The sequence below is a fragment of the Thalassophryne amazonica genome, chromosome 17 (assembly GCF_902500255.1).
Source record: "Thalassophryne amazonica chromosome 17, fThaAma1.1, whole genome shotgun sequence".
In the NCBI taxonomy this organism is placed as follows: Eukaryota; Metazoa; Chordata; class Actinopteri; order Batrachoidiformes; family Batrachoididae; genus Thalassophryne; species Thalassophryne amazonica.
In genome coordinates this window covers 46,708,728-46,725,002 of record NC_047119.1, presented here as the reverse complement: position 1 = coordinate 46,725,002, position 16,275 = coordinate 46,708,728, and the positions used below count along the sequence as shown (strand labels likewise).

The following is a 16,275-nucleotide window of genomic DNA, read 5'->3' as shown; positions in this document are numbered from 1 at the left end:
GTGTTAAATGTATCCACGTTTGTCTTTCTCCTATTTTTAAGGCTGTGGGTGTAGTGAGCAGTACTTGGAATGGACCTTCCCACTTAGGTGAGTGCCAGTGTTTCCTCTTGATGCTTCTTATCAGTACCCAGTCTCCAGGTACCACTTTAGGGTCGTCCTGTGGAGAGATGGGATCATCAATGTTTGAGGTCCTGTCCTTTTGCTTTTCCAGCATCTTTCTCATATAATCAGCTAGGTTTGCTTCTTTTGGTATTTCCCATGGATTTCTGAACTGAGGTAATCTGTACGGTCGGCCAAAAAGGGTCTCATATGGTGTTAATCCTGCTGTACTTGTGATGTTTATATACATTTTTACTAAGTCCACGCACTGTGTCCATGGTCTGTTTGTTTCTTCCATCGCCTTCTTTAGCCTATTTTTAATTGTCCCATTCATTCTTTCCACTAGTCCTGCGCTTTGCGGGTGATATGCACAGTGGTTTTTTAGGTTTATGCAAAACAGTTGTCCAATGTTTCTCACAACTTGGTTTACAAAATGCGGTCCATTGTCACTATATATTTTTTCTGGTATACCATACCTAGGTACTATGTCTTTGCACAGTGCTTTTGCCACTGTTAATGCATCTGCATGTTTTGTGGGGAAGATCTCAACCCATTTTGAAAATGCATCAATAATGACCAAACAAAATTCTTTCCCTTCACTTTTGTTCAATTGAATATAATCCATGTGTATGGTCTGAAATGGATATTGTGGTTCAGGGAACTTTCCTCGTAGAGGTCTCAAATTCCCTTGCACGTTGTGTTTTGCACATATCATGCATGCTTTACAAAATTGTTTTGAAAAATTCTTAAATCCAAATGTTATATACACTGTTTCGATTTGTTTAATCATCCCCCCTGTCGAGATATGGGAAACACCATGGCTTGAAATAGCTGCCCATTTATACAAATTTTTGGGCAACACAGGTTTGTTAAGGGGTCACATGTAGAGACCGTCCTTGTTTTTGACGGCTCCATGTTTTTCCCATAATTTCCTCTCACTGTCCGGGCTTTGATTTTGCATTTCTACCAAGAACTAGTGTTACTTCAGTTGCTTTATCAATTGTAAGTGTGTTAGGATCAGCAACCACATGAAGATGGCCTTCAGCAGCAGCTTTTGCAGATTCATCAGCGAACGCATTACCTTGGGAATAAGATCAATCCTTTGTATGCGCTGCACATTTACAAATAGCCAATTGACTGGGTAGCTGGACTGCTTCTAAGATTGGTGAGCAGAGTGGCATGTGTGACAGGCTTCCCTGTTGAAGTGACCATTCCACGATTTTTCCACTGTTGAGCGAACACATGCACCGTGGAAAATGCGTATTGGCTATCAGTATAGATTGTGACAGATTGATCTCTGAAAATTTGGCAGGCTACGGTGAGAGCTACCAGTTCGGCCGCTTGTGCCAACATGTTAGCAGGTAGCTTGACAGCTTGTAGGACACTATCATGTGTCACTACTGCGTACCCAGTCATCGTTTATCCTAGATGATTTTTCTTTGAGGAGCCGTCCACAAATGCCACTGTGCCCTCTGAAAGAGATGTATCTTTTAAATCGCGTCTACATTTAGATACTCGTTGGGCTTCCTCCACACAGTCATGTGGTTCTCCATCCACTGGGATGGGCAAGAGTGTGGCAGGATTTAATGTTGTGCAGCGTTCAATAGTCAAATGGGGTTGAGATAGGAGCGTAGCCATACAAGAAAGATGACGTGCTGGAGACAGAAATGTCATATTTGTTTGTAGCAGCAATGCTGACACTGCATGGGGTACTTTTAGTATTAATGAATGGAAAAGCACAACTCCGGCAGAACTCTCTATAGCCATAGAGGCTGCTATTACTGCACGTACGCATGGAGGAAGTGCACAAGCAACACTGTCTAATTTGGAAGAATAGTAGGCAACCGGGCGAAGCCTTTCTCCATATTGCTGCGTCAATACAGAAGTCATAAAATGACCTTTGCAATCGACAGTTTGAACAAATGGTTTGTCATAATTTGGTAGGGCTAGAGCCAAGCTAGACACCAGACTTTGTTTGATTTGCACAAATGCCGCTTCCGCCTCTGGGGTCCACTTCAATGCTGTTGACATGGATATACTTTCGTCATACATTAATTTCAAGAGAGGAGACGTAATTTGCGCATAATCTGGAATCCAGCTACGGCAGTAGCCAGTGATGCCTAAAAAGGACATCATCTGCTTTTTTGTCAATGGCTTGGGTGCCTGGAGAATAGCCGTCTTCCTGTCTTGAACAATAGTGCGTCCTTGTGCACTCAATTCATGTCCCAAATACTTTACTGTCGGGGACCACAACTGTAATTTGTTCTTGCTGACCTTATGTCCTTCCCTGGCTAGGTGATGTAAGGTGGCCAAAGTGTCTGTGATGCAGGTATCTTTGTCATGAGAGGCTATCAGAATGTCGTCTACGTACAAGAAAATCTGGCTACCACCTGGTGGTACAAATTTGGCCATACTAGCTGACATTACTTGCGAATAAATGGTTGGGCTTTCAGCATATCCTTGTGGCAATCGTGTGTATGTATACCTTTGTCCTGCGTATGTGAAAGCGAACCAGAACTGGCTGTCCGGATCAACCGGGACAGAAAAGAAAGCATTACTAATATCAACGACAGTAAATACTTTAGCATCTGGTCGCAACGAATTTAACAACGTGTACGGATCCGGGACACAAGGAGCTCTTTGAACAACAGCTTTGTTGACAGCTTGTAGGTCTTGCACCATTCTCCAACCTACGGAGGGAGGAGCCTTTTTTACCGGAAAGATAGGTGTGTTACATGGTGAATCGGGGCAGGGGATCAAGACTCCTGCCTTCAATAGATCTTGTATTACCGGTCGGATCCCTTCCGTCACATCGGGTCTCAAAGGGTACTGCCGGACACATGGGCGATATTCCGTTTTTGGTCTAATTTGCACTGGTAGGGCTCCTTTTACTAGCCCTACATCAGAGGGTCCTTGGGACCAGAGGGTAGGTGGAACTTCCACCAACCTCTGCTCATCCTCTGGATTCAATAAATATGATCATGCTGTCTGTTGAGGATTATCGCAATGGTCAACACTACTCCCTGCTTCCAAATCCGTTCTATGGAGAAGGAGTACACGGAATAGACTGGTGGAAGGACTGAAAAATTCTCCACTCCCTGGATGGGATTCAACCCAGTCAGTTGCATTTATGCCCTCTTTGACCATAAACCCTAGGCTTTGCCAAGTCATGAGATATGGTTTGAAGAGGGACACATGGAAGGGAGTCCCAGTCCTATGTAATCTCTGAATTTCTGGAGGAACATGAGAGACCGCAATTGCAGCTCTATTTTTCCCATCATGGTAAATACAGTCTGCTACTGCAGATGTTGGGGTTACTTCCTCCAAGAGGCTCTCATAGTTACCGTCCGGTCCTGGAGTACCCTTGAACCACAATGTGACATGGAGATCTTCCGGTTCATGTGTTTGTTCAGGACGAGACAACAATGTTTTAGCAAACGACAGAACAGATGCACCAAAAGAGGTGGGGATAGCATCTCGTAGTTTCAGAAAATAATAATAGTAGCAGTTTAGGGCGTAATTTGAGCCTAAAGTAAAGACCTGCAGCTGATGTTGTCGTTTTACTCGCAACAGTCCATTGTCCGACACTAGAGACAGTCCCAATGCAGTTAGACCATCTCGTCCGAGAAGATTAACCAGACATTGAGGCATCATCAATACAGAGATGCAACATGACTTCCCTTCTGGGTCCCGAATCCACACGGGTTGGGACACAGGGACAGCACATGTCTTCCCATTGGCTGCTCTTACCCAAAATGTTTCATCACTGGGCTGTAACCCTACCGGCCATGAGCAACATGTTGTTTTACATGCGCCCGAATCGCATAGGAAACAACATGCTTCCCATTCATCATTAAAGTCACTTCCGGTTTAGGTACATCACTCATCAGCAGATCTTGAAGGTTTAGATCTGCCTCAGGGACTAAAGGTCCCGTTGATGTTCCTTGTCGGGAGGTTAGTCATTGCGGATTCTGTGTTCTTTGTGGGCAGTCCTTGGCGAAATGTCCTAATTTGCCGCAAACCCAACACTCATTTGACCTTCCAGCCCAGGGCTTTGGGGGAGCTGACTGGCCTTGGCCCTGCCAATTTCCTTGCCTGTCCTGCTTCCATTGCCTCTGTGGGTTTGATTGAAAACGTCCTCGGGGTGGGCCTCTAAAACAGCCCCGCCCACGAGGTGGTCCGAATTTTCTGCCTTGAAAAAAGACTTGGCCTTCCTGCCATTCAGACTCATCAGAATAGAAGGTAGTCACCTGTTTCCTTTTTGGGGCTGCCTTTTTTGTTTTCAGATTTCTTTCTGCGTGTATGGCGTGGTCTACATACTCTTGTAACCCAGCTGTTGGGAGCGTTATCATGTGTTTGTCTACCCATGCTCGGATATCTGATCTGGAGTTGGCATGGAGTGCATTTTTCAATTGTTGTTCATACACGCTATCATTTTTCAGTGGTAGAAGACCACTGTGCACTTTAAAAACTTTTTCCATTTGATGTCGATAGTCTTCGAATGGTTCATCATCTTTCTGTTTTGTGCGATTTATTTCTGTGTAATTTGACTTCTGCTGGTATTTCTGCTTAATTCTCAGCAGTAGTGCGGCCAATCGATCTTCCAATTCCTGACTATCATGGGCTAATGGAGTGTGGTCTGCCTCTGCAGGATCCCAATCTCCTTTTACATCAGCCCAATCCTTTGTCACAGTTGCCATTATGACTTGTTGAACTTCATCCCCTCTAAGATTGTAGGATTTAACCAAAGCGGTTATGTCAATAATGTACTGGGCTACATCTTCTCGTGGGGGAGTTACACCTTCCACAGCTGCCTTAACGTCTGCTTGTGTCCAAGTTCGGTACACAAGAATAGTTCTTGGTCCTGACGTATGTGGATTTGCCACATGAATCATTGGATAGACTCCTGATCCACCTGGTTCCTGATCAGCCGGTGGGGCTGATGGTCCAGGTTGATTTTCTTCATCTTTTAGTGTTTTGGATCGTGTTCTCATGACGTGTTGTGTAGGGTCTACATATGATGGGGGTTGTCCCTGCGGTAAATCTGGATAGAGTTTATTCTCCTTTATTTCAGCTTCTGGCTGACTGTGTTTTGTAGTATCCAATTTTACTACCATTTCTACTTTTGGAGCCGCAGGCCCTGTCTCATTATCTTCTTGTCTGTGAAACATCACGTTCCCCTGCTCCTTCTTATCATTTACTGTTTCTTTCTGTCTTTCCTTTGCTTCTCTAAGGCCCTTCTTTTGTTTCTCAACTTCTCTTTCCCATGCTACAATTTCACCTTGACCTTCTTTTTCTTTCTTTTTCTCACTTGTTCCACACTTTTTCTCAATACTGTTCTTTAGTTTAGTTAATGACTCTTTCTGCAGGCGTCCATCAAATCCATGATCTTTTATCCACTTATCTAAGTGTTTTGTTGAATTTGGATCAATTTTATTCATGTATATCCAATCTTTTGTTTTTAGATCATCCCGGTACTTAGGTCTCTCATTTTTACTGTTAGATTTTCCCATTTTGTGTTTTCAGAACGTTTTAGACCAGTGATGGTTTTGCCCCTACAGGGTCCTAATCCACTGGTGTTGTTTACAATCACAGGGTAGTATCAACTATTCTGAGAAGTGCGTTCCCTTTCGCCACCCCGGAGGGCACGGGAGAGCCTTGCCTTTGCTTCTTCTCAAACTTACTACTTACTTTCCTGTGAGATTTTCATAGAGGGGAGTCGAAGTGACTCACACTCTCACTCAGTCACTTTTATTACACTCACACACAGTTATTTTATTTACACAAATACATAGAAACACTTTTAATAACCGTACGCGTATTCTTAGGTCAGGGGAGCTCGCCCTCCCGTGGAATTTAACTAATGTCCTGCATTAGGGGACTCCACCATCCCTGCGAGGTTTAACTGCCTTTTCACTGTGCACTTATTTCCCTGTTTAACCGTGACTTTCTGTCACTATTTCACTATTTCAACATTTCTATTTTACGCAGCCTACTGCCACCATTCACAACAACAATTTTATCAGAATCAAATTCTATACTCACACTCTGTCGGTCTCTTTCCCTCTCGGTGATCCCGTCAACCTTTCAGATCCCAGCCAACGGATTGAGCCAGTCCCGTCAAAGGGTCTGAGTTACCTTGGCCAAGGATTTCTCTGGTGTCGATCACGCTCGCTGGATTCGTCAGGTCTGTTGGGATCCCGGACGAGCCCCAGTCTTTGTCGGGTTTAGAATACTGTACCTTTGATAAGAGGAAGAGACAACCAGGCAATAAACAAGTGAGAGATAGAATTCAATTTAAGCTCGCGAGGAGTGCAGTCAGCTGTACACCAAAGCTACACTAAAGTCTGGCCTGCGCTCCCGCTCCTTTTTATTTAGGACTTCCCTACATACATGGGCGGTACAGCTCCTGAGGGGAAGAGTGATAGCGTGTGAGCTGTTGCCGCAGAACTACTGATTGCACAATACATTCAGGATGTTCAGAACCTTTTTAATCTTGGGCTCGGTTAAGATGTGTTTAAGACATCCAACGATTAATCACCCTTCTTCTGACAAAGGACTGATGTATCACAATCACACTGTGGTTGGAACATTCAATTCTCTATTCTTTATCTTACTGCTCAGCTTCGGCTGCGTCCTGCATGAGTCATCTTCACATGTCATAAAAAGAGCTTAGCGTGCACACAGAGATACCACAACTTGCAGAAACACGTCATGTCACATATCTTAAGTAACCTTCACCCATCACATCAGTACAATACACTTTATCAAAGCAGAGAGAACTACATTCTACCAGAGCAGAGAACACAAAACATGCATGATAAAATAAAACAGTATCTACAGAATAACTCCAACAGGCCGTGTTCCAAATACTCCAGAGCAGGTTATGGCTCAAGTGTTTTGGGTTGAAGCTACATGATATCAGACACATGTGAAGCATCTGAAACATGTTCACAGAGTATTTCCATTTGTATTTGGACCTGGAAGGTGTTATGTGCAAAGAGGCTTAACCAATGTTCCTTTAGTTGTGTGGTGGGTTTGAGAAGGTCTCGACTACATCACATGCTTTGATGGACTTTGTGGAAAGTATAGCAACTGCAATTGACAATAAACAATACACAATAGGTGTTTATTTGATTTACAGAAGCGTTTGACACAATTAACCATGGAATACTATTAAGTAAACTGCAGAAATATGGAATCAGAGGTCTGGCATATGAATGGATAGCTAGTTATTTACAAGGCAGATTTCAGTATGTTCAATTCAATAATACAAATTCTGAACTCAGGGATGTCACATGTGGGGTGCCGCAGGGCTCAGTGCTGGGTCCTTGTTGTTTATAATCTATATAATGATATAAGTTGGGTGTCGAGTTCACTGAGATGTGTCCTTTTTGCGGATGATACAACTGTGTTCTGTAGCGGTGAAAATCTTGAACAGCTTCTGGACATAGTGGAGAAAGAAGTGGAAAAATTTAAGGTTTGGTTTGACGCTAATAAGTTGTCACTCAACCTTGGGGAAAACTAATGTATTATTTTTGGAAATAAACAGGCACCCAAATGTAAAAATTTAACTATAAACAATAAGGAAATTGAGTTAGTAACAGAGAATACATTTTTAGGTGTTATAATTGATAATAACCTTAGCTGGAAACCACATATAAATTATGTGAAATCAAAACTGTCAAAAACTATAGCCATTTTGTATAAAGCCAAGACCTACTGCCGCAAGAAGGGTTACTTACTTTATATCATTCTCTGATGGTACCATATATGACATATTGTGTTGAGTCATGGGAACCAACTCATTCTCTATTTGTGTCTTTAATTTATTAAAATTCATTGATTTGGTCGATTACGTTTACAATTCAAACTTTATTTCGAGCGAAAAAACCAAGCTTACCGAGACATGTCCAGAGTCTGTTCCCGATGAGGGGAATCCAGATATAGTTTAAGAGGTTGTGCAATTTTTATGAACCACCAGTAAGAACAAATGTAAAGGGTTTTTTGTGTGTCTGTGGTTGGGGTGAGGAAATGGAACAAATGTCAACAGAGGTTAGAATGAGTAGTACCTTAGTAAGATTTAAGAAACTACTCAAAAAGAACATTATGTCTAAGTATCATAAAGAAGCAAATATAATTTGATTTATATGGAATGTTCAATTTATAAGTGGGACTTATTGTATATTTGAATGTGTGGGTATGTATATGCGTATGTAGATATATAGATATGGGTAGGTGTATATGTATATGTATATAAGTGACTGTGTATATGTATGTATATATTTATGTTTGTAAAGTATATACGTATGTATATACGTATATATGGCACAGCCCAAGCAGAGGGTCACCCCCAAGAGCCTGGTCTGCTTGAGGTTTCTTCCTTATAGGGAGTTTTTCCTCACCACAGTTGCCTAGTGCTTGCTCTGGGGGTCGGTAAGGTTAGTCCTTACTGGCGTAAAGTGCCTTGATTCGACTTTCTTGTGATCTGGTACTATATAAATATAATTATAAGTGAATAGTATATTGATGTGTATGTCTGTGTGTCGACATGTAGTAGTGAATTTATATTTATGTAAATATGACTGATTAGAATTGTTGGACTTGTACTAGCAGGGGTGGGCGCTAATAAGCTTTGCTTCAGCCCACACCCTTTCGGACTCACTAGTTTTGTTTGTGTTTGTTTGTGGAATTGTTCATTTTTTTCTATTTGAATATTTTGTGTGCCGAATAAAAAAAAAAAAAAAAAAAGAATAAGTTGTGTGGGTAAAAGTCTGATACTGTAGATGACATAATGAAATGTACAACTGAAACTCAGCTACTCAGGTGACATTTGTTCTTCACAGTGGATGACAGTGCATAATAAGCATTTAAGGACCCTGTCGCACTGGGGAGAGGATTAATTGCGCATGAATTGAGTACACAAATTATGGGCATTCGTTGTCATCTGCAACAAAAATGGCCAAAAATGACAAATGTCCCAGTATGAATTACGGATATATTAATAATGTATAGCAAATATATGATGAACAATCACGGTTGTATAACGCATGTAGTGAGGAAACGGATCAGACGCATTGCGATTATCACGGCAGTATTACGGGTGTGTTATGAATGCATCACACACGTGTTGCACGTGCACGGCATCTGCATTCCGGTCATAAAAGAAGCACACTCGGGCCATCTGCATCACTAGTCACACCAACAATACAGCCTCTGGAGCAATTGCTGGACTTGGACAAGTTGATTGTTAAAGTGCATTGACATGAGCCTGCCTTTTCCTCACGACACAGGTCATGATGTGTCATGCTGGAGAGTAAACTCATCTAACAGGTGAACACAGGACGCCAGAGGGCGCCGGTGCATGCTATTATGCACAGAGAATTTTGATATGTTCAAAAAATCTTTCACGCACAAATGTCGTGCTATGTGGCGCGATCTAAACTCAAACACAACATGCAGCTCAAGTGGAGTAAACAAGTAGTGAACAAAGCGAGTGGTGACGTCAGCAGATCGCATCAAGGATTATAACAACTTAAATCTGTTCTAAACATAAGAATAAATACTTTAACAGCTGCACACAAGAAGGAAAAAACACGCAACTGTTTTATCAAGCGTCGACAATGTAAACAAGTCAAATAATTACCTTTTAGATGCTCAAAATGCTTTCTGCAGCTTGTTAGCGTTCGTGCACGTGCATGGCCCTAAGCAAAAGTGACCAAGCAAATAACAGGTGCACAGAGTGAAAATTTACGCACATGCATGAGTAATACATCGGTACAAATTTGTTTATTTTCATCTACATCAGTTGGAAATGTGGGCATCACAGAGCAGAAAGACAGACTCAAAATACATGCCAAAAATGTGTTTGTATTCATGCCAATTTAAACTACTGATGTAATTGACAACAGAGTGTCTATATACAGAGAGTGGTAAGTACTCGCCATTTGTTGCCATATTGTTTCCGAGCTTGAACCATTGAACACTGGATTTGCTGTATTTTGCTGCATTCAGAACTCTCTGAGATTTGGATAGTCCGACTTAGAGCTCAAAGAAAAATGCCTTGGACGCTACTTGAGCTGGAATTTTCATGCAGAAAGGTCCTCCTTTTTGAGTGGGGAGACATCATATTACTAAATTTGACAATGCATCTTTAAATAAAATTTTAACAAGACATTACTGGTATATGTAATATATTCTCATTCTATGTACAATTAGTTAACTTACAAGCACCACATATCAGCAACAATGTCTTTGACAGTTTAATTTAGCCCAAACAAATGCGTTAGCCTAGCTCTATTTTGGTATAGGCTAAGTAGTTCATGACTCAAATTATAACACAATGCAAAAATACCCTTGGCCATATGAGAAATGTGTTCTTTACAATTTGCAGTTGTTGAATTAATTATTAAGATCCTATTGTCTTACATACAATTTGTACATGTCCAATAAAGCCCCTGTATCAATCACTCAATGAATAAAAACAATATTTACATTTCAACAGCATCTGCAGGAGGCCTTGTGTGTGTGTATACATGAGCTTTTGACAAGGGCGGAAGTTGTGCAAATCAAGGAATATGTGGAGATCACCCTCTGTGCATTTGCAGATGATATAAATTTAGCTCCATGAGTTAGTGGAAGTTAGTATGCATGCTAACTTCCACAAAATGTCTTGTAAATGACCCCAGATGTATTATCAGGTTACAAAAATAGCATTTTCGGTGTGAGAAGTGTTTATTTCTTGTTAACCTTTACATAATATATGACAAAGAAGGATATATTTACACACAGTTTTTTAGCTAACTACCAGCCTGTGACATCACTATGCTAATGTTTGTGATATAATAAGTTCAGAGGTCTTCTTAGGTTTCAAATTTTCAATTTCAATTTATTTTCATTTATATAGCGCCAAATCACAACAGAGTTGCCTCAAGGCGCTTCACACAAGTAAGGTCTAACCTTACCAACCCCCAGAGCAACAGTGGTAAGGAAAACCTCCCTCTGAGGAAGAAACCTCAAGCAGACCAGACTCAAAGGGGTGACCTTCTGCATGGACCATACTACAAACATAAATTACAGAACAATTCACGGATGAATATACAAGAAATGCTGTTGGTGCACAGGACAGGAGGATCGCCAACACAAATACAATTCCCATCTCTGGATGGAGCTGCACCTTAAACAGAGAAAAAACAGAATCAGGCATCAGAAAGACAAATATATTGCCAGCATTAAACAACAAGAAAAACAGAAGAAATACTAAGGTGATTGCCGGCCACTAGCCCCAAGCTTCACTGAAAGACCCAGAATTTAGGTAAAGTTGAGGCCGCGACACGCTCTGTTTCCTAATAAAATGATTTAAAAGAGTAAAAAGCGTAAAACAAAACTGTACCAGTATGCTAGCCATATGAAAGGGAAAAGAAGTGCGTCTTAAGTCTGGACTTGAAAATCTCCACAGAATCTGACTGTTTTATTGACACAGGAAGATCATTTCAACAACAGCATTTTCAGTTTTAGAAGTGCTTATTTCTCACTAGCTTTTACATAATATATGAGAAACATGTATATAATCACACAAAAAGCAGTTTCGGAGAGACCAGCCACTGATGTCACGGTGCAGCTCTACTCTGATTGGATGTCACCCCCGCCACTCAAAAACAAACCGAACAGATTGAAACAGAATGTGACTTTTTAACCTCTTAAGATACCTCTTCAAATAGGTCAAGGTTACCCATCTTTGAACTTGTCCAAAGTCTGTGTCCCAAGAAGGTTCCATGAGAATTTGAAGACTCTGGGTGTAATAGGACTGGACTTATGCTGACCACAGACAGATGGACGGACAGATGCAAAGCCTTCACAATACCCGATAGCCATATTTGATGGCCTCGGGTGCAAAGGCTCTCTGAGGTAATCTCATTAACACAATGTTACCAGAAGCAAGGTTTTTTTTTTTTTGGTCAGATCTTTCCAAATGTATGTGCGTTCTGAACCCAGCATTATGCAAGACAACTCTGCAGTCATACCTGTCTTATTGTCACCCAGTGGTGTTAATTTAGATCGACAAAACATTTGAAATTATGTACATCATTTGACTTTTAAGTGGCCATTTGCATGTTTTAATTTAATATTTTTTATTTGAATAAAGTCAAGTGCATCATTACATCACCTGCTGCTTGAATTTTAAAGTCTGGATGAAAATCAACACATCAAACATTTTTACACAGATTACATGTTTCAGAGGTCCATAGCCACTTAATGATTGTTTCTATAGTGCTTCTATATGAAAAGTAATTAACAGGTGTTTGACTTACATGTGCAGCAGAGCAACAGAAAAAAAAATATGGATTTCATTCATATGTTTTTACGTCAGACATGCTTGAACCCTCGTGCGCATGCGTGAGTTTTTCCACGCCTGTCGGTGATGTCATTCGCCTGTGAGCACTCCTTGTGGGAGGAGTCGTCCAGCCCCTCATCGGAATTCCTTTGTCTGAGTAGTTGCTGAGAGACTGGCGCGTTGTTTGATCAAAATTTTTTCTAAACCTGTGAGACACATCGAAGTGGACACCGTTCGAAAAATTAAGCTGGTTTTCAGTGAAAATTTTAAACGGCTGATGAGAGATTTTGAGGTGATTCTGTCGCTTTAAGGACTTCCCACGGTGCGAGACGTCGTGCAGCGCTCTCAGGCGCCGTCGTCAGCCTGTTCAAGCTGAAAACCTCCACATTTCAGGCTCTGTTGATCCAGGACGTCGTGAGAGAACAGAGAAGTTTCAGAAGAAGTCGGTTTCAGCATTTTATCCGGATATTCCACTGTTAAAGGAGATTTTTTTAATGAAAGGCGTGCGGATGGGTCCGCGCGTCGGGACGCAGCCGACGCGGTGCGGCGGCACAGGAAAAAACACCTCCGTGTTGAATAACCATTTGTAAAATCCAGGCGGCTTTTGATGGCTTTCAGTGGAGTGAGTATATGAGAAATTGTTAACAGCAGGACATGTTCCAACTTGTCCTTAAGGCTTTCACAGAGGTGTTTTTCCTGTGGCGGAGCGCCGACGCGCGGACCCGTCCGCACGTCTTTCATTAAAAAAATCTCCTTTAACAGTGGAATATCCGGATAAAAATGCTGAAACCGACTTCTCTGAAACTTCTCTGTTCTCTCACGACGTCCTGGATCAATAGAGCCTGAAATGTGGAGGTTTTCAGCTTGAACAGGCTGACGACGGCGGCTGAGAGCGCTGAGCGACGTCTCGCACCGTGGGAAGTCCTTAAAGCGACAGGAATCACCTCAAAATCTCTCATCAGCTGTTAAAATTTTCACTGAAAACCAGTTAATTTTCGAACCGTGTCCACTTCGATGTGTCTCACAGGTTTAGAAAAAATTTTCATCAAACAACGCCCAGTCTCTCAGCAACTTCTCAGACAAAGGAATTCTGACGAGGGCTGGACGACTCCTCCCACAAGGAGTGCTCACAGGCGAATGACGTCACCGACAGGCGTGGAAAAACTCACGCATTGCGCACGAGGGTTCAAGCATGTCTGACGTAAAAACATATGAATGAAATCCATATAGTTTTTGAAAAAAATAAAAAGGACCGTTACTTTATTGACAGCCCTCGTATATATATATATATATATATGACAGTTATGAAGTGACTTCTGGATGCAAAGTAATTAACAGGTGTTTGATGTGTGCAGCAGAGCAACAGCAGCTTTCTGCCGATGCACTGAAATAATTACTGATCTCCAGAATAATGATATTTTGTGTTATTTTCTGCTGGTGCTACAAAAAAAATGTATTTTTTCTGGCAGTTTCTAAAACACACGACTTCTATTCAAACACATGACTTTATCAGAAAAGTAATTGACAGGTATTTGACTTATGTGTGCAGAAGAGCAACATAAAAACATAACTGTTCTTTATTGCTCACCTGTCTGCAGATGTGCTGAAATATTTGATTTCCAAAAATGTATTTTTTTTATTCATTTAATGCTTTTTTCTGCAAAGTGATTAACATCACTTTGAGCAGGTGGGCTTAATTTGTCAGGCAGTGGAGGTCAGCAACTGGAGAAAGGATGTGAGGAAGCAAGTATCATGAGAGCAAGCCAATTTTGCATGAGGGCTGTGGACAGCTATATAGTACATAAGACAAAAAAACTGCAATGAAACAGGATGTATAGCCAACGGAAATACACAAGAAGCACATATCAATGAAAGAGAAGGAATTGTCAACACAGAGGAGAATTCAAAGAGCAGAATCCCAAGAGACGTGAATCATGAGAGAAAGAAACAAACACTTAAAGCTGTACGGCCTTTCAAATGTCACAAAACTGACAAAATTTAGTTTTAGCTGAAATCTAAACATTATAATGTTGGTTTATTTTTGTAAAATGTTGCAAAATTCAAGTTAATTTTAATGAAGAGAATATATTTCCCATGGCAAACATTTTGTTTTAGTTCATTGGCGTTGTGCAGATGCAGTGCAGGAGGAAACGTGTGTACGCATGAGGTTTTGAGATGACCTATGACCTGACCCACTTGGGTGGTGTGTGTTCTCAGGGGGTGCACACTAACATTTGTAAGATGGTCTTGTAAATCACTTCAGAGGTGTTATTGTTGTGGGCTGGGGTGTTTGGCTGGCTTTGTTTTTGTTTTCTGTTTCTCCTTCCAGGTGGTATGCGTCAGGACTGAGTGGCTGACGTGTGGCTGAGTATTAGGACCTCACCCTGAACACCTGAGGCTTGTTATCACGTGCAGGTCATCAGGACTCACAGCTGTGGTGTATCTGTGTGATCAGAGCTTGCTGCACTTAAACCTGAATGCACAGTGTGTGATTGCCAGAGACTCAACCTTGTGAGCAGACGTGTGAGATCGACGTCAGGAGAACAATCTCACCATTACGGACGCAGAGACCGCTCCAGGTTTGACGCCACAGTCTGTGAAGGAGGATTGGGTGAGGTCTCACGCTCTTCAGCACACTTCCTGAGGTAATTTGGTTTTGGTGACTTTTATGAAGTAATGACAGAGGATTTGGTGTCCCTCACACCTTGTGTTAGTGAGCTGTCATGTTATGCTAATCGCCTAATCAGCTTCTGCTGCAGTGGAGATTTGAACTGAGTTGTTCCGTGCCTGCAGGGTGAGAAGCTGAGTTATATTAAAGCCAGGAAGTGTTTGCTGATTGTGTGCACCTTTGAGTTGTGTCTCTCTGTGTGGAGTTGGACTCACCTCATGATTTCTTCCTTCACAGACTCGGTTTGTCGCGGCCGCCTGGGGGTGTCGGCAGGGTCCCTGGGTCCGACTGCTGTGGCTCCGGACCATTTGCGCTGCTGAGAGCGCGCCGTGTTTCCACCTCACCAGACCGCGGACTTTTTGGGTTGTTTATCACTCCACTCACTATTATGTTTATTAAATTCTGTTACCTTTTGAACCGTGCTCTGCTTATTTTATGCTGGGTCCTGTCAAACGCTGGGTCGGTGCTCCGACCGCGTCCGACACATAACAGTTATCTGGTTACAAAAACAGTATTTTTAGATTTTGAAGTGTTTTTTTACTAAAATCGATGAGAAAATATTAGATTTCCACATAAATAAGCTGTTTTGTTTCATGTTTTCCACTATCTTGGTTCTTAACTCTGACTGGCACTTGCTGTGTCCTTCCCCAGCAACCACACACAGATAGGGGGAACTTCCACGTGACCTATGACATCATTATTAAATGTAGGTCATGACATCTGATCGCTTGACTTTTTACTCATCAGGGGTCAAAATTCTAAATTGTTTCCAGACAGTGCAAATTTTGATCATATTGGCAAATATCATATTATGAATCTCCTATTTAAATGCTAAGGAATCAAATTATCGTGGTGCTAAAAAAATTCTTTTATGACTTAATACTTATAAAAACCCAAAGGCAGTGCAGCTTTAAAGAAATATAATTGCAGACACATGCTGAGCCATTTTCAAATACCAGTTTTTTCCAATTAACGGAACATTCAGTAGATAGAGTTATGCACTTGCATTTATACGTGTAATTTCTCCTGTTTAAAGAGGATAACACACATCAGAAGAATCATAAATCTTTACGTTGTGTTGCTGTGGCCTCCTGGTGACAACACTGAATACTTGCAGTGTTGCTGATTACATGCACTGTGTGTTTGTACCGTACGAATAATCGAACCTTTCAGC

The 16,275-nt window shown here is 41.5% G+C and overlaps 1 long non-coding RNA gene across 1 annotated transcript; it reads right to left on the bottom strand.

Annotated features, from left to right (window-relative positions):
• Window positions 1–203: 203 nt before the first annotated feature.
• Window positions 204–15,872, bottom strand: LOC117529235. Its single transcript, XR_004565957.1, has 3 exons — window positions 15,760–15,872; window positions 13,540–13,544; window positions 204–214 (listed from the first exon to the last, which is right to left on the bottom strand). It is a non-coding gene; the product is annotated as an uncharacterized LOC117529235 (long non-coding RNA).
• Window positions 15,873–16,275: the final 403 nt, after the last annotated feature.